This window comes from Haematobia irritans, chromosome 5 (assembly GCF_050003625.1).
Source record: "Haematobia irritans isolate KBUSLIRL chromosome 5, ASM5000362v1, whole genome shotgun sequence".
Classification (NCBI taxonomy): Eukaryota; Metazoa; Arthropoda; class Insecta; order Diptera; family Muscidae; genus Haematobia; species Haematobia irritans.
Window position 1 is genome coordinate 76,343,060 of NC_134401.1, and position 26,340 is coordinate 76,369,399.

General features: G+C 34.4%; 1 long non-coding RNA gene across 1 annotated transcript; it reads left to right on the plus strand.

The window, feature by feature from the left end:
* Positions 1 to 5,768: 5,768 nt before the first annotated feature.
* LOC142241708 (uncharacterized) lies at positions 5,769 to 6,267 on the plus strand. The gene is made up of 2 exons (XR_012723771.1): positions 5,769 to 5,926; positions 5,990 to 6,267. It is a non-coding gene; the product is annotated as an uncharacterized LOC142241708 (long non-coding RNA).
* The last annotated feature ends 20,073 nt before the right edge of the window (positions 6,268 to 26,340 follow it).

A 26,340-nucleotide genomic window follows, 5' to 3' on the forward strand; every position in this document is an offset into this window, starting at 1 on the left:
ACCACCATAGAATGGTGACGGGGAATAATAAGTTTGTTTCCGTTTGTAACACATCGAAATATCGATTTCCGACTATATAAAGTATATATATTCTTGATCAGGGAGAAATTCTAAGACGATATAGCCATGTCCGTCTGTCTGTCTGTCTGTCCATGAAATGAAATGAAATTTATGAAATTTTAAATCTAGAAGTATTGTAGGAACATAAAGAGGTGTGCCGAAAATGGTGAATATTGGTGCATGTGCACTGATAATGAAAATTGCTTGAAATTGAATTATAGTTTCCAGATTTTACATCTGGTAATCATTTAAATAATCGGGGTAAAAATCTACAGATGTTAGATTTTAAATCAAGCCTTTATTTCATTTTCATTTTCTTGTACACCTGCACACGATGTATATGATTCCTCAAAAACTCAAACAAATATGTTTCTTATAAATCCATAATCTGATCTAGTCTTCATAGGTAAAATCTTTGAATTTATCTTCGGGAAGTGTACTGGTTGAACTGATCTGCTTGTCACCAAATCTCCATGAAATTTTCACAGGAAACTATAATATTTGATTCATGGTGGTTGGTATTTAAGATTCGGCCCGGCCGAACTTACTGTTTTATATACTTGTTTATTATTTCTTTTGGAACATCCGACTAATTGTGGTGAACTTGGCTTAGATCTATTTCTTGGATCTCTTTGGTGTAATCTCAAGCGCCTTTTATCCAGAGACCATACATTTTCAACATGATTGAGATCGGTGCTTTGTGGTGGTCATTTGAGCATTTTAAAACTTTTCTCCGACAATCATTTCTTTACTATTTTCTAAGTATGCTTGTTTTTGCCGTCTTGTTGAAAAACAACTTGCTCCTCAAGGCAGGCGCAAAACTCCACAATTTTAGAAAATTTGATTGCAAAATATCAAGATAGTCTTTTTTCATGATTCCTTGTTATTAACCAGCGCACAGTGGTTCCAAATCACTTTTTTTGGAAATAATTTTTTCCGTGTGTGAAAGCTGAGGTTTTCCTCTAAGTTTTCAAATTTGTGGGTCCCTAATTAGACTCCTCGTCGAAAATTTCGAGCAAATCTAGGCAAAACTCTGGCTTCCGGGACCATATAAAATACTTGCAAAATCCGGTGTTGCTGCAGAAGCCGGAGTTTTATCTAAATTTGCTCGAAATTTTACACGAGGAGTCTAATTAGTAGTACAGTCAAGTGTGAAAAATTTGGTGGAAATCGGTTCAGATTAAGATACTCCCACATATATCTATTGTCCGATAAACACTTACATGGCCACCAGAAAATAAAATTCACTCCGAGACCACAGTTTTACTCTGATTTGCTTCAAATTTTGCCCAAGAAGTATATTTGATAGTATCGTCAAGTGTGTCTAATTTGATTTAAATCGATTCAGATTTAGGTATAACCCCCATATGCATTATATTATTTTTGTGACGTTTAGTGCAAGTTTTTGGCGCGTTTGGGTATAAATATAATACATCGTTGGAAAGGTATGTAGTTGAAATGAACAATAAATACGAAAATTTGAAATTTTTGGGACAATTTTTTTTCAAAAATTCCCACTTTTTGCGAATTAAAAATTTGAATTGAAACCCTAATAACTTTTGAACTGATTGTAATATCATTATGATTTTTATTGATTTCAGCAGGAAAAATTGTTTTAAGAAATATTGATGAATATACCATTCCCAAAATTGGTATCATATATTGAAAAAACTATTTTTTTGTATTTTGCATATTTTTCAGCTGTTTACTGGTAGGATGTTGAAACCTTTTACAGTTAGTTAGGGGACGCATAGGGCTTTTTGGAAAACATATCCACTTAGCAATCGGTGCTTTGCCGAATGAGAATTTTTGAAAGCAACATTTTTTTCTTTTTGAAAAATTGCCGATTTTTGGGAGGAGAAGAACTCATATACTACTTGACCAAAATGGCCGACAAAAGCTTAAAACGTATCCTTATTTGGTGGTCTATAAGAAACAAGTAAAAAAGATTGGGAGAAATCTATAAAAAAAATGTTACGACAGAAAGAATGTACAGTGCTGTTCAAAACATTTGCAACTAGCCCTACCATGAACTTAATTTTGGTATATCTCCCATAATAATAACTTTATTGTTTCGTTCCCACTTAAAAAATATTCATTATAGAGTGGTATTTCCAAATTCTAATTGGGCAAATGAATGGGCTGTTATTAAAAATTGATATTTACCGAAAGTTAAAGAATGGTATTGTTTGACCTGTTCAAAACATTTGCAACTACCTAGCACCCTGAAATATTGTCTTCTTTAAGGGCATTATTTTTTGTTTTTTTACCTGAAATAGTTATAAGGACCTATAGGAAGATGGATTAAATGTATAAAAAGGACATTGCAGGAATATCGTTAAGTTCTTTGCTTAATTTGGCCATAAACTGATCGCCATAGGCCTTTATACCCTATTTTTTTGAATAATTGGATAAAATTACCGGCAATAAGCATAATCAACATAATAAAAAGCAAAATATCGATGATTTTTAAGTTGGGGTATCACAAAAACGAATTTCGGAAGAGTACAATATGCAAAAACCAACTACGTCTCGAGTTATAAACTGGGGTAGAAGAAAACCTAAGACTACGCCAAAAGAAGATCATATAATCAAAAGAACCATGCAACAATTCAATCAAATATCATCCAAAGAATTCAAAATTAAATTCAAATTGGGTATATTAACCATAATGATCAGATGTAGAGCATTAGAAGTCGGAGTGTAATTATACAAAAAAGTCAAAAATCACTTATTTCAAAGCGCGCCTTCATTTTTTACAAAAATACCTTAAATGGCCTCAGGAGCAGCGGATATGTGCTATAATTTCCCACGTCTCAAAATTTAACTTTCACGGATCGGATGGTAGAAATTTAGTACGAAGGCTGCATGGAAAGCCTTAATCCAAGAAATGAAAAAAAGTTACGACAATCATGGTGGGGCCAATATTATGGTCTGGGGGTATTTTACTGGACAAGTTATTGGCCCGATTTATACACTCACAGAAAAAACATGTTTGGACATGGTTGCCGCATCCATTTAATGCTTATATAGAGCATGTAATTGTCGCGAAAACCATATATTTTGTCTTTGTTAAAATAATTGTCGAGCGGAGAATAATATATGTTGGCAATAAGCATTTAAATGGTTCTCAAATGCCGCAAACATGTTCTATTATTTAAATGATAGAATTTGAGACCATTATATGGTCGGGAAAATCATGTACCTGACCATTCAATTTTTTTACTTTTTTGCAGATTTCGTGAAAAAAATCCTGTAGTGATACACTTTAAAAATTAAATTTAACACAAATATATATTCCGAAAGAAGAGTTCTTTCCTGAGAAACGAAATTTTAGACAAACTAAGTTTTCTTTTGATGCTAATTTTTTTTTTCGTTTGAAGTAAATAACAAGTATATACGGCCGTAAGTTCGGCCAGGCCGAATCTTATGTACCCTCCACCATGGATTGCGTAGAAACTTCTACGAAAGACTGTCATCCACTATCGAATTACTTGGGTTGTGGTATCTTAAATCGTTTTCTAAATGGTGAGTTATTCCATACGTGGTATGTGTAGGTAAGTCTACAAATAATTTCTTATTAAATATGGGGCTCGCTTATATGGGGGCTATATACAATTATGAACTTGATATGGACCAATTTTTGTGTGATTGGGGATCGATTTATCTGAGGGCTATATATATAACTATAGACCGATATGGACCTAGTTAGGCATGGTTGTTAACGGGCATATACTAGCACAATGTACCAAATTTCAACTGACTCGGATGAAATTTGCTCCTCCAAGAGGCTCCAAAACCAAATCTCGGGATCGGTTTATATGGGGGCTATATATGATTATGGACTGATATGGACCACTTTTGGCATGGCTGTTAAATATCATATACTACCACCACGTACAAAATTTCAACCAGATCGGATGAATTTTGCTTCTCCAAAAGGCACCGGAGGTCAAATCTGGGGATCGGTTTATATGGGTGCTATATATAATTATGGACTGATATGAACCAATTCTTGCATGGTTCTTGGATACCATATACTAACATCACGTACCAAATTTCAACCGAATCGGATGAATTTTGCTCTTCCAAGGGGCTCCGGAGGTCAAATCTGGGGATCGGTTTATATGGGGGCTATATATAATTATGGACCGATTTCGACCAATTTTTGCATGGGAGTTTGAGGCCATATATTAACACCACGTAGCAAATTTCAACTGAATCAGATGAATTTTGGTCTTCCAAGAGGCTCCGGAGGTCAAATCGGGGGATCGGTTTATATGGGGGCTATATATAATTATGGACCGATGTGGACCAATTTTTGCATAGTTGTTAGAGACCATATACTAACGCCATGTACCAAATTTCAGCCGGATCGGATGAAATTTGCTTCTCTTAGAGGCCTCGCAAGCCAAATCGGGGGATCGGTTTATATGGGGGCTATATATAATTATGGACCGATGTGGACCACTTTTTGCATGGTTGTTAGAGACCATATACTAACACCATGTACCAAATTTCAGCCGAATCGGATGAAATTTGCTTCTCTTAGATGCCTCGCAAGCCAAATCGGGGGATCGGTTTATATGGGGGCTATATATAGTTATGGACCGATGTGGACCAATTTTTGCATGATTGTTAGAGACCACATACTAACACCATGTATCAAATTTCAGCCGGATCGGATGAAATTTTCTTCTCTTAGAGGCCTCGCAAGCCAAATCGGGGGATCGGTTTATATGGGGGCTATATATAATTATGGACCGATGTGGACCAATTTTTGCATGGTTGTTAGAGACGATATACTAACACCATGTACCAAATTTCAGCCGGATCCGATGAAATTTGCCTCTCTTAGAGGCCTCAAAGCCAAATTTGGGGATCCGTTTATATGGGGGCTATACGTAAAAGTGGACCGATATGGCCCATTTGCAATACCATCCGACCTACATCAATAACAACTACTTGTGCCAAGTTTCAAGTCGATAGCTTGTTTCGTTCGGAAGTTAGCGTGATTTCAACAGACGGACGGACGGACGGACATGCTCAGATCGACTCAGAATTTCACCACGACCCAGAATATATATACTTTATGGGGTCTTAGAGCAATATTTCGATGTGTTACAAACGGAATGACAAAGTTAATATACCCCCCATCCTACACTGGTAGAAAAATGTTTCGTATTATTAACGAACGGGCTTCGTTGATTATTTTTCGTTAATATTACGAAATTTTTCGTTATTAGAACGAAAGTGATCGTTAATACAACGAAATCAATCGTTAAAAGACAATTTTGTGTTTTCGTTATATTAATGAAACACGTTTCGTTAATATTACGAATATTAACTTTGTAATTTTTTCAAGAATTAGAATAAAAAAATTTTCCAAGATGAAATTATTATAATCATTTGCACATAGAGAGTAACTTTTGGAAACTTTTAAACTAAACAGTCGTTTTATATACTCTGAAACTGGAATTGAAAATTTCATTTATAAAACGAAATCGATCGTTAATATAATGATATGGCTCGTTAAAAAATAAATTTTAAATTGTTATATTTCGTCATATTAATGAAATATGTTCATTAATAATACGAATGGGAGTTTGAGTATTTCTGCCTCTCCTTACTCTCTCTCTCTCTCTCTAAAACGTCTCTTCATACTCTCTCTAGCGTGTATGTAATTGATACATACACATCTTAGTATGGCAATAAGCACATGTGTGCGTCTTGAAAAACAAACGGTAAAAAGTTCAACAGAAAACTTGTCTGATGGGCAAACATTAACAACATTTACGTTCTTTTCGCTGAAGAGTGCACACGCTCATTACAGTTTCGTTGTGAATAATAAACATAGATGGGTGAGGTGAGTTAAATTGGTGTTTTTTGTATATTCGCAAGAAATATAGTGTACATTTTTAATCTTTAGTGAAAATGCCCCGGGGAAGTGAACTTTCAGATGAGGAAGGCGGAACAATTACGGTGATGAACCTTGGTTGCACAAAAATTGGATAAATGGACACGGTGATACGATTATCATTTTTTGATCTTAGAAATAAGAGGCTTTTTTTTCTTAAGTGAAAGTCACAATATATGTTTATTATATTACTTAATTTATCATTATATATTATTTCTTACTGTAAACCATATTTCAAAGATCTTAACAAAAAATAATACACTACCAATTACTACACTCAAATGCGCTAATTGGTTGGGTTTCATTAATATAACGTTTATGTTCATTTATACAACGTTCGCCTTTCATTCATACAATGAATAATTTTCATTCATACAACGTATAAGCTGCACCCATACAACGAATAAATTTCATTCATACAACGAATAATATTCGTTAATACAACGAAAAGGCTACGTAATAGCAACGTAATTATTCGTTAATACTATGAAATGTATTCCACAAAGTGTTTCGTAAATATAACGTAAAATTACGTTGTTATAACGAAATGCTACGTTGGCTGACTTTTAATGAAGAATTTCGTTAATACAACGTAGAAATTCATCGTATTAACGAAACTTTTTCTACCAGTGTATGGTGGAGGGTATAAAAAGTGATGAACATTTTTTTTATTTTATAATTAAAAATGTATTTCAAACAATCAATTGTTACTCCAAATAAAAACTCTAAGCCAATTCAGAAAGTAATTGAAAATATTTACCTTTTTTAATTAAAAAACTAATTGAGTTTTGCGATCAACATCAATTAAATTTTTAATTGAATCAATTAAAAAAATAATTGAAATTTGGTAATGAAATCAATCATTTTTTTAATCAAGAATTTTTTGATGCCCAATTAAAACTGTGATTGGTACTATAATTTTCGTGATTGAAGACATTTCAATTAAAAAATTAATTGGATCAATTAATTTCGTGATTGAATCAGAAAAGTTTTTTGTGTAGGTTCATACTGACCCCACTTGTCCATATTTTGCAAAAAAAAAAATCATCGAAATCGGTTGAAAATTGCGGAGTTGACAGCTAAAACAAAATTTCATACCTCCGTGGTGACCAACTTTCAACGCCTACAGGTCAGCCCGTGGACCCACTAGGAACCCACAAATTTGCAAGGAGGAAAACACTTCAGCTTTCAGACACAGAAAAAATTATGTTGATATCTTTATCCGTTCAAAAGTTGCAGAATTATTTCCAAAAAAGCGATTTGGAACCACTGCGCAGAGTCATGTTCGGTTTGCTTGACGTGGTGTTCGGATGGAAAGTGGTTTATTTTTGTTTTATCTGACCATATAACTTATTTCCAGTCATCAACGGTCCAATCTTTGGGAGCTTAACTAAAAAAGATTGCAAAAGGTGAAAACATGCACTCGGTTTTGTTCCCCACTGTATTTCTCCAAGCAACCAATTGAACGCTTAATTCGTCGAAAATCTTCGTTTAAACCTGCAAAAAGGCGACTTTTTTCAAAAAGTGCACACCACTTCGAACCCACGAACTTATTCCAAATCAAACAACGACACTTAGTTAATCATATCCCTTATTTGTCGCAGTTTTAATTTTATATGCATATCATCCTCAAATCGGAAGAAGAATATAAAAAAAAGGTATGAGTCCATAAGATATAATACTACACAATTCACTTTTTACTTTGAAATCCTCAAAAATATTTTTGTGAAGCTAACTTAATTTTGTTATTTTTTTGTTCTGGCAATGGTAAAAAAATTGAATCAAATTTCGATCTTTTGATATGCAGGTAAAGGGTGATACGGTCAAAATTTGGTCAAGGGAACACGCGTGTAAATCGGTGAAATCGTTTATTTAAAAAATCAAATTAAATTTCTTTTTTAAGTTCAATTAGTATAAAATTCAGGAAAAATATTCAGTTAGGCTTTCGCTTTTCCAAATCCGAATTGCCGGGCCTCACGCTTGACACCTGCCATCAGATTTTATACAGCCACCTTGTCCACCTTCTTCGCCGCAGAAAGCCAGTTTGCCTTGAACTGCTGCTCGTCCTTAGCAGTTTTTTGGTCTTCTTTAGGTTCCGCTTGACAATAGCCCAGTATTTCTCAATTGGGCGGAGCTCTGGCGTGTTGGGAGGGTTCTTGTCCTTGGGAACCACCTGCACGGCGTACCACTCCATGGCCTTTTTACCGTAATTGCAAGATGCCAAATCCGGCCAAAACAGTACGGAACAACCGTGTTTCTTCAGGAAAGGCAGCAGACGTTTATTCAAACACTCTTTCACGTAAATTTCTTGGTTGACAGTCCCGGAAGCTATGAAAGTGCTGCTTTTCAAGCCACAGGTACAGATGGCTTGCCAAACCAGATATTTCTTTGTGAACTTTGACAGTTTTATGTGCTTGAAAATATCTGCTACCTTTCCCCTTCCTTTTGCCGTATAAAACTCCTGTCCCGAAAGCTGCTTGTAGTCGGCTTTGATGTAGGTTTCGTCGTCCATTACCACGCAGTCAAACTTCGTCAGCATCGTCGTGTACAGCCTCCGCGATCGCGCTTTGGCCGTCGTCTTTTGTTTATCATCGCGATTTGGAGTTACTACCTTCTTGTAAGTCGATAGTCCGGCTCGTTTTTTGGCTCGATGCACGGTTGTAGACGATACACCCAGCTTATTTGCGGCATCTCGGAGAGAGAGGTTAGGGTTTCGCTTGAAACTACCGGCAACTCTCTTTGTCGTCTCAGGGGCTTCCGGTTTTCGATTTCCCCCCGATCCAGACTTCCTGGCTGTCGACAAACGTTCCCCAAACACTTTAATTACATTTGTAACGGTTGATTTGGCAACTTTTAGCGATTTTGCCAGCTTTGCGTGCGAGTAGCTCGGATTTTCGCGATGCGCGAGCAAAATTGATACGCTGCTCTTCTTGCTTGGACGGCATTTTGACAACTGAAGAGTGAATTCCAAAATCAAAATAGGAGCAACATTCTACACACAAACACCTTCAACATGAGGGGTGTTAAATGCAAAATTGAATGAAATACGTCAAGTTTATATTGACCAAATTTTGACCGTATCACCGTTTAAACCGGTATGAAATGAGCGTTTTTTTTCATGTGGCACCCATTTTTTACACTTTTGGATCTTTCCCATAGCTGCAATGGTTAGCATGCCCACCTTGCATAGACAAGGTCGTGGGTTCGATTCCTGCTTCCGTACACCAAAAAGTTTTTCAACGGTGGATTATCCCACCTCAGTAATGCTGGTGGAATTTCTGAGTTTTTCAAAGCTTCTCTATGTGGTTTCACTGCAATTTGGAACGCCGTTCGTAAAAAGGAGGTCCCTTGTTATTGAGCTTAACATGGAATCGGGCAGCACTCAGTGATAAGAGAGAAGTTCACCACTGTGGTATCACAATGGACTGAATAGTCTAATTGAGCCTACCACCTAACCTAACCATTGATCGAAATCGGTCCATAATTATATACAACCTCCATGTAAACCATTTGTCAGATTTCACTTCTAAACCCTCATGGAGGAACAAATTTCAGCCGATATGGTTTAAATTTAGGGTTGCCAGATGAAGGTTGCCGAAGTTCGGGACTTTGCGCTATACATTTCGGTTTGAGTTTCAATTTAACCCTCTAATGCCCCAATTTTTTTGCCAGCTGATTCAATTTTCAATTTTAACGACACAAAAGCAAGAGAACTAAGCAAGAACAATTTATACGGTAAAATTCAGCATATGCTGCAAAGCCTCTTGAATAGTTTCAAATAAGTTTTCTTTTTATTTTGCTCATTTTGGTTGTCTTAAGGTGTGTTTTACCAAAAGCTTCCTTATTAAATCAATACCGCCTAAAGGCGGGCTTGGGCATTAGAGGGTTAATATAAAATTTTATTTATTAAGTAACATATTTATTTATTAAAAACATAACAGGCCCATTTTTTATATACCCAGCAAAAAAATTTGGAAGTTCTTCTAAAGGAACAACTTTAAAAGCACTTCCAAAAATTTCCTCCCAAAGATGTTCTTTATTTTAACAGCATAGGAAGTTCATTTGAGTACATTTTTATAACTCGCTTTTTTCATATTTGTAATGGAAAATGTAACATTTTTTTGTTTCAAATAGGATAAAAAAAGTTTAAGAATCAATAAAATTATTTAAATTTTGCCAAAAACAATGCTAAATCCTCTCTAGAAAAATTGCGAACTTTTGAAAATATTTGGTGTCAAACGTCCCAGACAAGCGTTATAGCATTAAAAATCATAACAAATCTTAAAAATTGTTTATTTGTCAAAATATCACAAAATTTCTAAATTCACACCCAAAACACTGAATTCGCACCATACCTTAGGTTAAGTGGCAGCCCTATGTATCAGGCTAACTTAGACTATTCAGTCCATTGTGATACTACATTGGTGAACTTCTCTCTTATCATTGAGTGCTGCCCGATTCCATGTTAAGCTCAATGACAAGGGACCTCCTTTTTATAGCCGAGTCCGAACGGCGTTCCAAATTGCAGTGAAACCACTAAAGAAGCATTGAAACACTCAGAAATTCCACCAGCATTACTGAGGTGGGATAATCCACCGCTGAAAAACTTGTGGGTGTTCGGTCGAAGCAGGAATCGAACCCACGACCTTGTGTATGCAAGGCGGGCATGCTAACCATTGCACCACGGTGGCTCCCGCACCATGCCTTAAGAAATGATGCAAATTCAATGCAACGGATGTTGAAACGGTGGACATCCGTCCTACGACAATACCATGTTAAATTCATCGCTTCTGTGTCAATTTGGCACCACTTCCGGATCCATAAAGAACATTTTCACTACTTTTTTGGTGACGATCAAAACGCCCAATATTTTATAGGGAAAATGAATGTCGGAATACAAATCAAAAACTTTCCTAAATGAAGTAGTTTTGACCCCCAATTTTGGTTAACTAAATACGTACGGTATTTAATTCAAAATGTCGTAACTAGAAAGACAGTGCAGATCTCGTGGTCTATAAGAAAATTAAGGAGAAAATGGTGCCAAACGCTCCACAAAGCCCCCAAGAACTCATAGCACTATTTGCCAAATCAGAACATATGAGTGAATACTGAATGTGCGAAAGAGTGTCGGAAAAGATATTTTTGCAAACCACTATTATGGAAGCCGATTTGGCATACATTCTCTTTGTGACTGAAATAATGAATAATATGGATGATGGAGATGCTATTGTTTTATTGATGTCCCTTTTTCGGTCGTTCCATTTTATCTTATGGGTACAAGAAATTACTAATATTTACGAAGGTTACAAACGACATGTCAGTATAACTGTGTTAATTTTTTATATCAAGTTAATAAAACGAAAGATGCAAGAACTTGAGGACAAACTGAAGATGCAAGAACTTGAGGACAAACTGAAATAAATCGCGCGCGCGATTTTTTCACGTACCCATCAGCAGCAAATCGATCATCTCATCTCGTTCCAATTTTCAGTTTAAAATACTGAATTTTCAATTCAGCAGACAAAAGAAAAAAAAAATATCATTTTCCGAACTTTCATGTTTCAATATATAAATTCAAATGTCTTTGAGCTTAAACCGACCTATTTCACGAGCGAAATAGGTCTTCGTAGTGCCACTTTAGCCGCTTTTCCATTTCAGTCGTACGCTGAGAAGAAAAATTGTCAAAAATTCTGTTCCAGTCAAAAACAATTAAAACAAACGATGAAGCCAAGATATGCTAGTTTTACATCTTCTTCCAGCATATAAAATAAAAGCAGGATTCGATATTTGTCAATAAGAGGCATATCTAGCTTTTAAATGATTTAAAAAAATATATTTTGTTATTTTAAACTATTGTTTATATTCAAACGGTCATAACACCCACATTTTTTATGGGGCTTATGACCGCGACGAGGGAGGACATAAGCCCAAACTAAAATTGGGCGATGTGACCGCTCCAATGGAGGTCATAACGCCCAAAAATCTTTTTGGGTGAAATGGCCGTTGGGGGATATGTCCGGTCGCCTGTAAATATCATACATTGGGAACACAAAAAATCCACTTAAAATATAAAGTTATTTTAGTCTACCTCAGTTTTGCCAAGTAATTTAGTTATTCCGTCTGCACTGAAAAAATAGTGAACCCACCAGGAAGAAAACATTTAGTTAATTTTAGAAAAGTTTTAATATTTTTAGAAAATTTTAACTAAACAGTATTACAAACGCTGACATCACGCCGATATCACAAAAATAAGTAAATATTTTTCGACAAATTCAAGAAAATTTATTAGACACAATTATTTTTTTTCACTTGTTAAAGAAAATTTTGTAGTTTCAAAGAAAAAAATTGGAGTTCAAAATTGCAAGAATGTCTTTAGTGACATACGAAGTTCACGATGGACGAATTTGTAGTAAAATTTACAAATTTAAAGAAATAATGAACTATTTGGTGAAAAGTACGAGTTTAGTAAAACTTTTTACTTCATTTGTGCATAATTTTTTCCCGTTTTTTAGTTCATTTAACTAACGTACGCAAAAAATTATTAGAGTAAACGAAACTTTCTCCATATATAATAATTCCATGAACTAAAGCAAAGTTAAATTGGCTTTAGTGAAATAGAGAGTTCACTTTTTTTTGAGTGTGTTTTTATAAATGATTAAAATTTTTTATCTAACGTTGTTTTTTGTAATTTTTGCTGATTCTTGAAATTCGAAATATTTTTCCATGTACACTGAAAAAGCAGTGAACACCAGGAAGAAAACATTTAGTTTGTTTTAGAAATTTTTTAATATTTTTAGAAATTTTTAACTAAACAGTATTACAAACGATGACATCACGCCGATATCACAAAAATAAGTAAATATTTTTCGACAAATATTTAGTCATAATATTTAGTTTATTAGTCATAATTAACTTTTTGCAATTGTTAAAGAAAATTTGTACTTTGAAAGAAAAAATTGGAGTTCAAAATTGCAAGAATGTCTTTAGTGACATACGAAGTTCATGATGAACGCATTTGTAATAAAATTTACAAATTTAAAGAAATAATGAACTTTTTGTGTGAAATACGAACATGGCTTAAGTGAAATAGAAAGTTCTCTTTTTTTGGGTGTGTGCAATTGCCGTTTTTAGAATGTTTGTAGCTTCGCGCTCATTTTGCACTGTATATGTTTATTCTCCATGATATTTCGCAAGATACTAAAGGATATATTTCCACCGTGATATTTGTGTCATTTTCTATAGCCAATATGATTTTCTGAATATTATACAGAATATTTTTTAAGACCAACATAATTGAAATTCCGGGTTTTTATTAAATTTTGCGAAAGATTCGTGACACTTCCTCGAAACGAAATTCCGTTACAATTCAGGCGAATCCCGCCCATCTGGCATGCCTACCTATACCTAACGTGCAAAAATTATTCGATATCGGACTATAATTTCATTAATTATATAATTAATTTCCATTTAAGAACTAAAGACTTTTTAGATCTATTCTTTTTTCCTAACATAGAATACATATGGACTAACTTACAATTTAGAAGGCAATGCATGAACGATGTGATTTTCGTAAAAATTAGGAAGAGTGCATTTTATGTATTAGTTAACATTTTCCTAAATTTTTGTACCACTATAATATTATAGAATACTTTTATTGACATTTTGTCATACATGTGGACAAATCTTACAAATTTCTGGTAAACATTTTATATCAAAATTAGTACTGCTTACTTATTAGAACTGATTATTTTTATTTATTTATACACTGAAAAAACAGTGAACCCACCAGGAAGAAAAATTTTGGTTAATTTTAGAAAATTTAGATTATTTTTAGGGAATTTGAACTAAACCATACTATAAACGCTGACATTACGCCGATATTTTTTACTTGTTAAAGAAAATTTTGTAGTTTGAAAGAAAAAAAAATGGAGTTCAAAATTGCAAGAATGTCTTTCGTGCCATACAAAGTTCAAGGTGGGAGCAATGGTAGTAAAATTTCCAAATATAAAGAAATGATGAACTGTATTGTGAGAAGTACGAATTTCGTAAATCTTTATGCCTCATTTGCGAATAATTGTTTTAGTTCATTAAACTAACATACGCAAAAAAAATTATTAGAGTAAAGGAAACTTTCTCCAAATATAATAATTCCATGAACTAAAATAAAATAAAATTGGCTTTAGTGAAATATAGGGTTCAATTTTTTTAGTGTATAAGATATTCTTAAATAAAAGACATGTTTTATTAATATATTACACGCACAGAAAAACCATGTTTGGACATGGTTGCCGCATCCATTTAATGCTTATATAAAGCATGTAATTGCCGCGAAAACCATGTATTTTGTCTTCGTAAAAATATTTTTCTAGCGGAGAAAAATGTATGGTGGCAATAAGCATTTGAATGGTTCTCAAATACCGCAAACATGTTCTATCATTTAAATGATAGAATTTGAGACCATTAAATGGTCGGGAAAATCATGTACCTGGTAAAAAAGTAGGTTAAGTATAGACATGTCTAGAACCATTACATGGTCATAAAGACCATTTACATCTTTTTCGTGACCATTTAATGTTTTAACTTGTTTGCAGCGAAAAGAATTTTGTAAAAACATTGAGCAGGTATACACGATTTTCATTTTGCGCGTCAGTCGTGTGTTGATTGTTTCTTGGAATGGACGGAGAATACGGATTTACTGTGTTTAGTGTTAATTTATTTATTCAGAAGTGGCACGTGGTTTTATGTGAACACAAAAAAGGAAAGTGTAATTGAAAAATGTACCTGTTTTTATACCCACCACCATAGAATGGTGACGGGGGTATAATAAGTTTGTCATTCCATTTGTAACACATCGTAATATAGATTTCCGACTATATCAAGTATATATATTCTTGATCAGGGAGAAATTCTAAGACGATATAACGATGTCCGTCTGTCTGTCTGTCTGTATGTCTGTTGTAATCACGCTACAGTCTTCAATAATGAAACAATCTTACTGAAATTTTGCACAAACTCTTCTTTTGTCTGCAGGCAGGTCAAGTTCGAAGATGGGCTATATCGGTACAGGTTTTGATATAGTTCCCATATAAACCGACCTCCCGATTTGGGGTCTTGGGCTTATAGAAATCGTAGTTTTTATCCAATTTGCCTGAAATTTGCAATCTTGAGGTATTTTATGACCATAAAGAGGTATGCCAAAAATGGTGAGTATCGGTCCATATATTGGTATAGCCCCATATAGACAGATCTCCCGATTTTATTTCTTGGGCTTATAGAAACCGCAGTTTTTATCCAATTTACCTGAAATTGGAAATCGAGAGGTACTTTAGAACCGTAAAGAGGTGTGCCATAAATGGTGAGCATCGGTCCATGTTTTGGTATGGTCCCCATATAAACCCACCTTCCGATTTGGGGTCTTGGACTTATAGAAACCGTATTTTTTATCCAATTTGTCTGAAATTGGAAATTTAGAGGTATTTTAGGACCATAAAGAAGTGTGCCGAAAATGGTAAGTATCGGTCCATATTTTGGTATAGCCCCTATATAGACCGATTTCCCGATTTTACTTCTTGGGCTTCTAGAATCCGTAGTTTTTATCCTATTTGCCTGAAATTGGAAATCTAAAGGTATTTTCGGGTTATAAAGAGTTGTGCCGAAAACGGTGAGTATCGGTCCATATTTTAGTATAGCCCCCATAAGAACGATCTCCCGATTTAACTCCTTGGGGTTCTAGAAACCGTAGTTTTTATCTGATTTGCCTGAAATTGTAAATATTCTGGTATTTTAGGCTCACAAAAACGTGTATCGGATTAAGTTTTTATCGGTCCATTTGGCAATGCCTCCATATAGACCGACTTCATTTCTTGAGGGTGTAGAAGGCGCACTGATCATGAAAATTGCTTGAAACTCAATGTAAAATTTCCAGATTTTACTTCTACAGATTTAAGATTTCAAATCAAGACGTTATTTTATAATTTTCTTGCACACATACAAGAGATGTTAATGATTCCTCTAAAACTCAAACAAAAATGGTTCTTATAAATCCAGAATCTGATATAGTCCTCATAGGTGAAATCTTTAAATTTATCTTCGGGAAGTGTCCTCAAGCCCTCCTGAAATTTCAAAGGAAACCCTAATATTTGGTTCATGGTGGTGGGTATTTAAGATTCGGCCCGGCCGAACTTACTGCTGTATATACTTGTAAAATGTTACATGGTCGCCGCAAAAATAGCTCCTATCATATTATTTTGCTCTTCGAATTTGATTGTGACAATCATGTTTCTTCTCTGCGTGTACTTGTATTACAAACGCTGACATCACGCCGATATCACCAAAATAAGTAAATATTTTTCGACGAATTCAAAAAATTACTCGTAACAGGTTGGCTGATAAGTCCCCGGTCTGACACATAGATGGCGTCTCTAGTATTAAATGCATATTATTTTTATATAGTACCAACCTTCAAATGATTCGTGTCAAAATTTGACGTCTGTAAATCAATTAGTTTGTGAGATAGAGCGTCTTTTGTGAATCAACTTTTGTTATTGTGAAAAAAAAAATGGAAAAAAGGAATTTCGTGTTTTGATAAAATACTGTTTTCTGAAGGGGAAAAATACGGTGGAAGCAAAAACTTGGCTTGATAATGAATTTCTGGACTCTGTCTCAGGGAAATCAACAATAATTGATTGGTATGGAAAATTCAAGCGTGGTGAAATGAGCACGGAGGACGGTGAATACAATGGAAGCCCGAAAGAGTTGGTTACCGACGAAACATCAAAAAAATCCACAAAATGATTTTGAATGACCGTAAAATGAAGTTGATCGAGATAGCAGAGGCCTTAAAGATATCAAAGGAACGTGTTGGTCATATTCATCATCATTCATCAATATTTGGATATGCGGAAGCTCTGTGCAAAATGGGTGCCGCGCGAGCTCACATTTGACCAAAAACAACAACGTGTTGATGATTCTGAGCGGTGCTTGCAGCTGTTAACTCGTAATACACCCGAGTTTTTCCGTCGATATGTGACAATGGATGAAACATGGCTCCATCACTACACTCCTGAGTCCAATTGATAGTCGGCTGAGTGGACAGCGACCGGTGAACCGTCTCCGAAGCGTGGAAAGACTCAAAAGTCCGCTGGCAAAGTAATGGCCTCTGTTTTTTGGGATGCGCATGGAATAATTTTTATCGATTATCTTGAAAAGGGAAAAACCATCAACAGTGACTATTATATGGCGTTATTGGAGCGTTTGAAGGTCGAAATCGCGGCAAAACGGCCCAATATGAAGAAGAATAAAGTGTTGTTCCACCAACACAACACACCGTGCCACACGTCATTGAGAACGATGGCAAAAAATTCATGAATTGGGCTTCGAAATGCTTTCCCACCCACCGTATTCTCCAGCGACTTTTTCTTGTTCTCAGACCTCAAAAGGATGCTCGCAGGGAAAAAATTTGGCTGCAATGAAGAGGTGATCGCCGAAACTGAGGCCTATTTTGAGGCAAACCCGAAGGAGTACTACCAAAATGGTATCAAAAAATTGGAAGGTCGTTATAATCGTTGTATCGCTCTTGAAGGGAACTATGTTGAATAATAAAAACGAATTTTGACAAAAAAATGTGTTTTTCTTTGTTAGACCGCGGACTTATCAGCCAACCTGCTATATTACACATAATTAATTTATTTCACTTCTTATAGAAAATTGTGTAGTTTGAAGCTTAGGGTTCAAAAGGGGTGTTATATGAAGAATAAGATGGGCGTATTTGTAGTAAAATTCAACAATTTTGTGAGAAGTACGAATTTAGTAAATTTTTATCTTTCATTTGTGTATAATTTTTCCCTTTTTTACTTCATTTGACTAATGTAGGCTAAAACTTATTAGTGTAAAGGAAACTTTCTCCAAACATAATAATTCCATGAACTAAAATAAAGTTAAATTGGCTTTAGTCATATAGAGGTTTCACTTTTTTTTGAGTGTATAAGAAGATCATAAAACAATTGTTCCACAAAATGTTAGCGTCACAATGGAGGAAAGTTTTGGTTCGTTTTAGAAAATTTTAACTAAATGTGTTTCAGGCACAATTTTAAAACACAATATATTTAAGTGCAAACATGTAATGTTCCTAAACTAACACTAAATGTTTGGGACATCTTTAATATGTTAGAATATATTATGTTTGGAGTATGAATGTTTCATAAAAATCATATGTGTGAATGCAAACATATATAAATTTACAAATTTCGACTAAACATACATATGTTGTGATATTTTATTCAAAGCGACAGAGAGAGTATAGAGAAAGAAATAGAGATGGAAACCGGGAGAGTTGACAAAAGATATCAACAAAATTTGATATGCTTAAGTCTAAATATTATTTAATTTGAATAAAGAGAATAGACATTCGGAACAAAGAGAATGGACATTTGAAAAACAAACAGCATATGTTTTCGCCTTGAGAGCAGCATTTTATGTATGTGTGGACATGTGTTTTGTTTATCATTTTGGCATTATGGGCACAATTTTTTTCTTGGCTCGTTAAAAGGAATCAGGGGTCTTCATAAAAATAACGAAAGGGCACTATACTCTTTTTAGAGTTGGGACAGTAAAATGAAATAAGGAAGAAATAGTGAAAAATTACACAGTAAAATGTATAAAAAAAAGTTTAGTTCCTCTTTATTAATAAGTAGTCCACGAGGAGTTGACGGACACCTTCAAATATAAAAGCGGGCATTAAGTTCGAGTTTTGCAGCTAAAACAATTTAAAAAGTTGATTTTCTTTAAAATGAATTATTAAAGAAAAATAAAAGGCATTTTGGAGCGATGGTGTTAAATGCTAGTAAAAAAACTGTTCACGCCTAAATAAATTTATGTTATATTATAAAATTATTTATGTATGTTTATACTCGACTCCACGTTCTTCTTTTGTTAGGGTTTTTGAATCCTTCCCAATTTTAAAGTTTTGTACCAAAAACAGTTTTTTGTTACAAAATTGTTATTTTTGCAATAAAAAAATAATATTTTATCCAAAAATCAGTCAATTTCTTTTATATCAAGCACTGTTACTGACTATAAATCTTTAATAACCCACATTTCGAAGTTTCATCATAAAAATTTAATATAGTATAAATATAAATGTGTAAATTAAAAAAAAAAGTGTTGGGTCGGAGCAGGGATTGCACACACGACCCTTTGCATGCAAGGCAGACATGCTAACCACTGCTCCACGTGGCAAACAAATGTATATTTCTGTTAAATAATGTTATGTTTGCATGGACTCGTGGGGGCTGCAATCTATGCTATATAAATGTAACTTATAACGATATTTATCTGCTGGTGACTATAACAGCTACGTGGCCCAGTGGATAGTGTGTTGGCTTACAAACTGTATTGTCCTCGGTTCGATTCTCCGTGCAGGCGAAAGGTAAAATTTAAAAAATTTATAAAAGTGAATAATTTCTTCAAAATTATTTGTATTACAGAAAAGGGTGCCAAGAACTAAAATATTTCGTGAAAGTGAAATTTACGAGTATGTTAGGGAATGAACACAATCGTCTTTGGGAAAAATTCTTCCAAGCATATAATATGTTCACATAAAACAAACATATTAATGTTTCGGCAGTATCCAATAATATATGTGCTTCCTGCAAAATATGTTTGGAACCTATGTTAAAGAAGCGATTTTGTTTGAGGGTGTACGAACAAAAATTTTTTCTCAATCGCTAGATTTTTCGTTATGCTCCGTCCGCCATAACAACACAATTCCAACTGAACCCCCTTAGCAATACAATGGGTCTGTTTTCTTTTAGCACTGGATACACACAAAAAAATATTTCCTAATGTTATTAATTGAAAAAACATTCAAATTCAATTAACTTTTTAATTGGAAATATTCTGGTGATATTTTTTTCTGTGTACCCTAAGCGTGAAGGACTATCTCCAAAAATATGCAACACTGTCATCAGCTGCTTAAAAACAATCACAGAAAAAAGTGAAATATTGCATTTTTAATGTTTGAAATACTCAAATAGTGATAAATATTTACTGCTGCGATTATATAGAATCTGGCAACACCGGTGCGACTTGCACTGATGAGATGCTCTGGATAGAACACCAGTGCAACGATGTTCTGGATAGCCCATACAAATGTTGCATCCAGTGCTAAAAGAAAACAGCCCTAATGTTACAGGTAGACACAATTTTTCTATATATTAAAAACTGTGTTTTCTTAAAAGGATACTAAGAATACGTCTTAGTACGAGTGAACTAAACTATTTTTCTATGCTAAACCATATATATGGTTTCTATAATAAGGAGATCAGATTTAGCATACACAAGAAATTTTAGTCAATTTGTGTTCACCTCCTGCTTAAATTGTTCTAAACCATTTATCATAACTGTTAGTTGATCCGAAAGTTCGTTTGGGACGAATTAGTTTTTGCGCTCAATTAAAATTAAATTCAGTACTACTATTCCCTTTCCAACTCTGTTGGTTGTACTGCAGTTTCAAAGAACTGTGATTCCAACATTTAGGTGATTTTTCCCGCTATCTTTATTTTTTAATCCTCATACAACATTTCGTTTTTATTTTTAAATTATGACTATCAGCAGTGATTTTATCACAGCTAAAGAAAATAATTCGAGCACAAATCTGGATAAATGCTTGAAATGTATAAAATGGATGAGGGGTACCAATTTGCAGCATTTGCAAAAAGGCATATTACAGATGTCGTTTATGCGGTGCTCGCTTCTTTCGCTTTGTTTTACGACTAACAACCGCATTTGATATTCATTTTTTTTATTTAATGCAGCATCCTTAACATTTTAGAAGCCAAAGGAGGCATCACTCTGTGAATCGTTACCAGAAATATAATAAAAAATTCAATTCTACCACAAGCATAAATATTAGAAGGGTTTCCTAAAGAGCCTCGTAGTCAAATTTTTTTCATACAGTAGGAAACGGATACAAGCACTTTAATATAAGAAGAACACGCACATAAGAAAGTTTAGCTATTTAAACACCATTCGTTCTTTCTATCTTTTGGTAGGACTGTTACGTATGGGAAAATCGTTTATAAGAAAACATTTATAAACCAACAATCTATTAAAAATAAGAACATTTGGTTATGCCACTGCAACTATTTATTGTTCGTTTTGGGATTTTTTTTATTATTTGTTGGCAATAAGTAGGTCAAAGTTGTAGCCCGATTTACGTGAATTTTTTTAGGAGACGAATTAATATAGTAACTATGCATGCCAAATTTGGTTGAAATCGGTTCAGATTTCGATATAGCTTCCATATATACGGTTTTCTGATTTGGGTAAAAATGACCAATATATCCATATTTTCCTTATAAGATCACCACTGCTACGTCGAAAAGATGTAAAATCTACTCCATTTTGCCTATACTTCTAAAACATATCTACACGCACAGAAAAACCATGTTTGGACATGGTTGCCGCATCCATTTAATGCTTATCTAGAGCATGTAATTGCCGCGAAAACCATGTATTTTGTCTCTGTAAAAATAGTTTTCGAGCAGAGAAAAATGTATGGTGGCAATAAGCATTTGAATGGGTCTCAAATACCGCAAACATGTTCTATCATTTGAATGATAGAATTTGAGACCATTAAATGGTCGAGAAAATCATGTATCTGACCATTCAATTTTTACTTTTTTACACGCACAGAAAAACCATGTTTGGACATGGTTGCCGCATCCATTTAATGCTTATCTAGACCATGTAATTGCCGCGAAAACCATGTATTTTGTCTTTATAAAAATAGTTTTCGAGCAGAGAAAAATGTATGGTGGCAATAAGCATTTGAATGGGTCTCAAATTCCGCAAACATTTTCTATCATTTGAATGATAGAATTTGAGACCATTAAATGGTCGGGAAAATCATGTATCTGACCATTCAATTTTTTTACTTTTTTGCAGGGAAAAAATATTTTTATAGGTTAAGTATATACATGTCTAGAACCATTACATGGCCATAAAGACCATTTAGTGACCATTTCATTTAACTTTTATGCAGCGAAAATAATGTTATAAAAACTTTGAGCAGGTACACCCGATTTTAATTTTGAGCGTCAGTCGTATGTTTCTTGGAATGGACGAAGAATATATATATATATATATATTCTTGGGAGCCACCGTGGTGCAATGGTTAGCATGCTCACCTTGCATACACAAGGTCGTGGGTTCGATTCCTGCTTCGACCGAACACCAAAAAGTTTTTCAGCGGTGGATTATCCCACCTCAGTAATGCTGGTGACATTTCTGAGGGTTTCAAAGCTTCTCTAAGTGGTTTCACTGCAATGTAGAATGCCGTTCGGACTCGGCTATAAAAAGGAGGTCCCTTGTCATTGAGCTTAACATGGAATCGGGCAGCAATCAGTGATAAGAGAGAAGTTCACCAATGTGGTATCACAATGGACTGAATAGTCTAAGTGAGCCTGATACATCGGGCTGCCACCTAACCTAACCTAACCTAACCTAACCATATATATATATATATATATATATATATATATATATATATATATATATATATATATATATATATATATATATATATATATATATATATATATATATATATATTCTTGATCAGGGAGAAATTCTAAGACGATATAAGCATGTCCGTCTGTCTGTCTGTTGTAATCACGCTACAGCCTTCAATAATGGCGCTATCGTTTTTTGTTTGCAGGCAGGTCAAGCTCGAAGATGGGATATATCGGTCCAAGTTTTGATATAGTCCCCATATAAACCGATTTCCCGATTTGGGGTTTTGGGCTTATAAAAACCGTAGTTTTTATCCAATTTGCCTGAAATTAAAAATCTAGAGGTAATTGAGGACCATAAAAAGGTGTGCCGCAAATGGTGCCCATCGGCCCATGTTTTGGTATAGCCCCCACCGATCTCCCGATTTTGCTTCTTGGGCGTCTAGAAACTGTATTTTTCTGAAATTGAAAATCTAGAGTTATTTTAAGACCATAAAGAGGTGTGTCGAAAATTGTCCGTATCGGTCCATGGTTTGGTATAGCCCCCATATAGACCGATCTCCCGATTTTGCTTCTTGGGCGTCTAGAAACTAAATTTATAACGCGATTTGCCTGAAATTGGAAATCTATAGGTATTTTGGGACCCCAAATTAGTGTGCCGAAATTGAGGTGTATCGGTCCATTTTTTAGTATAACCCCCATATAGACCGATCTCTCGATTTTACTTCTTGGTCGTCTAGAGACTATATTTTCTAGCCGGTTTGCTTGAAATTGAAAATCTAGAGGTATTTTAAGATCACAAATAGGTGTGTCGCAAATGGTGCCTAGACCGATCTACCGACTTTGTTTATTGGGCTTCTAGAATCCGTAGTTTTTATCCAATTTGCCGGAAATAAGAAATATAGACATATCTTAGGACCATAAAGAGGTGTGTCGAAAATGGTCCGTATCGGTCCATGTTTTGATATAGCCCATATATAGACTGATCTCCCGTTTTTACTTCTTGGGATTCTAGAATTCGTAGTTTTCACCAAATTCGTCTGAAAGTGGAATTCTAGAGGTATTTGAATAACATTAAGAGGTGGTGAGTATTGGTCCATGTTTTGGTATAGCCCCCATATACTTCTGGAATCCGGCTGACCACAAATAGGTCGGTCGAATATGGTGTGTGTCGACCCATGTTTTAGTATAGCCTCCACATAGACCGATCTCCCGTTAACTCCTTGGGCTTCTAGAAACCGTAGTTTTTATCCGATTTGCACAAACATTTAAATATAGTGGAATTTTAGACCCTCAAAAACCTGTATCGCATTTATTTTTACCGGTCCATTTGGCAAGGCATGCATATAGACCGATTTAACTTCTTGAGGGTACACCAAAAAAAAAATATTTTCCTCCGGAATGAAATTTTAGACAAACGAAATTCCCCTTTCGTATAAAGTATTTTCGTTTAGAGCAAACTAATCCGAATTTTTGATAAGCGGTTCAACGATTATCTCTAAAATTTGTGTCAAAAGAAAACCTTGCTTGCCTAAAATTTCGTTCCTCAGAAAACAAAACACTTCTTTCAGGGTATAGCAGGCGCACTGATCATGAAAATTGCTTGAAACTGAAAGTAAAATTTCCAGATTTTACTCATCGTATTCATTTAAATAATGGCGGAAAAAAATCTACAGATTTAAGATTTCAAATTAAGGCGTTATTTCATCACATGCACGATATGTCTATGATTACTCTAAAATTCAAACAAAATTGGTTCTCATAAATCCACAATCTGATCTGGTCTTCATAGGTAGAATCTTTAAATTTTTTATTCGGGAAGCGTACTGGTTTAACTGATTTGCTTGGGAGAAGATTTGTCATCAAACCTACCTATCAAACCTACGCTACGACGAAGAGTTGAAATAAAATAGAGTGTGTAAAAATATATGATGTTTGCTTGAACCAAAGATTATAGAAGAGGAAGATGGGAGATTGGCTACTGAGCACATCAAACCATTTATCACATTAGTTTAATACTCGAACCAAACGCGTATACGACAAGTATCAGTGTTGCCAGGTGATTTTTGAATCTTCCCCCCAAATCTTAAGAAAAAAACCCCTAAATTGGTCTGGAGTTTTTTCAAAAACCCCCAAAAATTTAAGAATGTAAAAAATTTCGTGAAAAAATCCTGTAGTGATACATTTTAAAAATTTAATTGAATAAAAATATGTAATAATACGATATCAATTTAAAAAGCAGGTAAAATAGACTAATTTAATGTATAAATATTTTTTTTTATTTATTTATTTATTTATTTATTTATTTGTGTCATTTTAGTACAACAAGACATAAAATCTTATAAATGACTGTACTAAAAAAAATAAAAAGAAAAAATACATGATTGTGCAACAAGTAAACAATAATCAATTAAAATTTTAAAGTTTATAAAATATAAATAAATATGTAAGTTTTATAATTGTACGCTTTTTTAGAAAACTGAAACATTTTTGTGTCTTTGTAATATTAGAATCTTTGAACTACGAATATAATTTGTAGAGCTCATTTTTAAATGCATTAGCATTGCTTAGTATTTGTATGTAATTTGGAAGAGAGTTCCAAAGACGTGTCGTAAAGATGAAAAATTGCCGTTCAGAGGAGAGTTTCTTAAACCGTGGTAAGATCAGTTTTTTTACCCCTGATGGATCTTGCGAATTGAATGTGGTTAAAGAGATATGATGGTTCTTTGGTATTGATTATCTTGTGAAGCATGGTTAAACACTTTATTTTTAGGTAGTTTCTAAACTCAACATTAAAAATTCGATACGAGAATTCGGATATTCTATCTCTTCTTGTTTTATTAAAAATGTAGCGAGCGATATTATTATAGACTACGAGCTGTGTTCTACTGTCATTGTAATCGCAACTGGCGAAGACTTCGCTCCCATATAAAAGTGTAGGTATTAAATAAGTTTTTGCAAGAAGCATTCGTATATTTAAAGGAGTCGATGATCGCACTGCCCACAAATTTCTCAACATTCCATTTACTTTTCCAGAGGCGCAGTTAATGCGATTTGTCCAGCTTAATTTTGAGTTGAAGGTTAGACCTAAGTTACAAGATGTTTCCACACACTGTATCAAGGAACCAGAGACATATAAATTCATATCGCTGGGGTTGAAATTTTTTCCAATAACAATAAATTTAGATTTTGATGGATTGAGACATAAGCCATTATTTTTTGCCCAAATCGAATTAATTTAAAAAAATCAGGCTCACTTAGACTATTCAGTCTATTGTGATACCACAGTGGTGAACTTCTCTCTTATCACTGAGTGCTACCCGAATCGATGTTAAGCTCAATGACAAGATACCTCTTTTTTATAGCCGAGTCCGAACGGCGTTCTACATTGTAGTGAAACCACTTAGAGAAGTTTTGAAACACTCAGAAATGTCGCCAACATTAATGAGGTGGGATAATCCAGCGCTGAACCATTGCACCACGGTAGCTCCCTAAGACCCATAATTGAATGAAAATTTAACTCTAAAAATGCTTTCAGCTGCTAAGTTAAAATACGATTTTTTTAACAGTGTCAAATATTTGAAAATTAAATTAAAAAGAAGCAATTGAAAAGGATAATGAAAATAATGGTAATGCCTACTTGTTTATATTTAAGAACTTGGGTTGATTTCCTGCATCTTTCTCCCCCAATTTCATGTCAGAATTGTTCCAAATTTGGTTGAAAATTGCTCCACTTTATGAGGTCTAGGATATTTGTTTACCCCAAAAATCCCCCTAAATAAATGTTACCCCTAAAAATCCCCCTAAACGTGCAAAAACCCCATAAATTTGGGGGAAAACCCCTAACCTGGC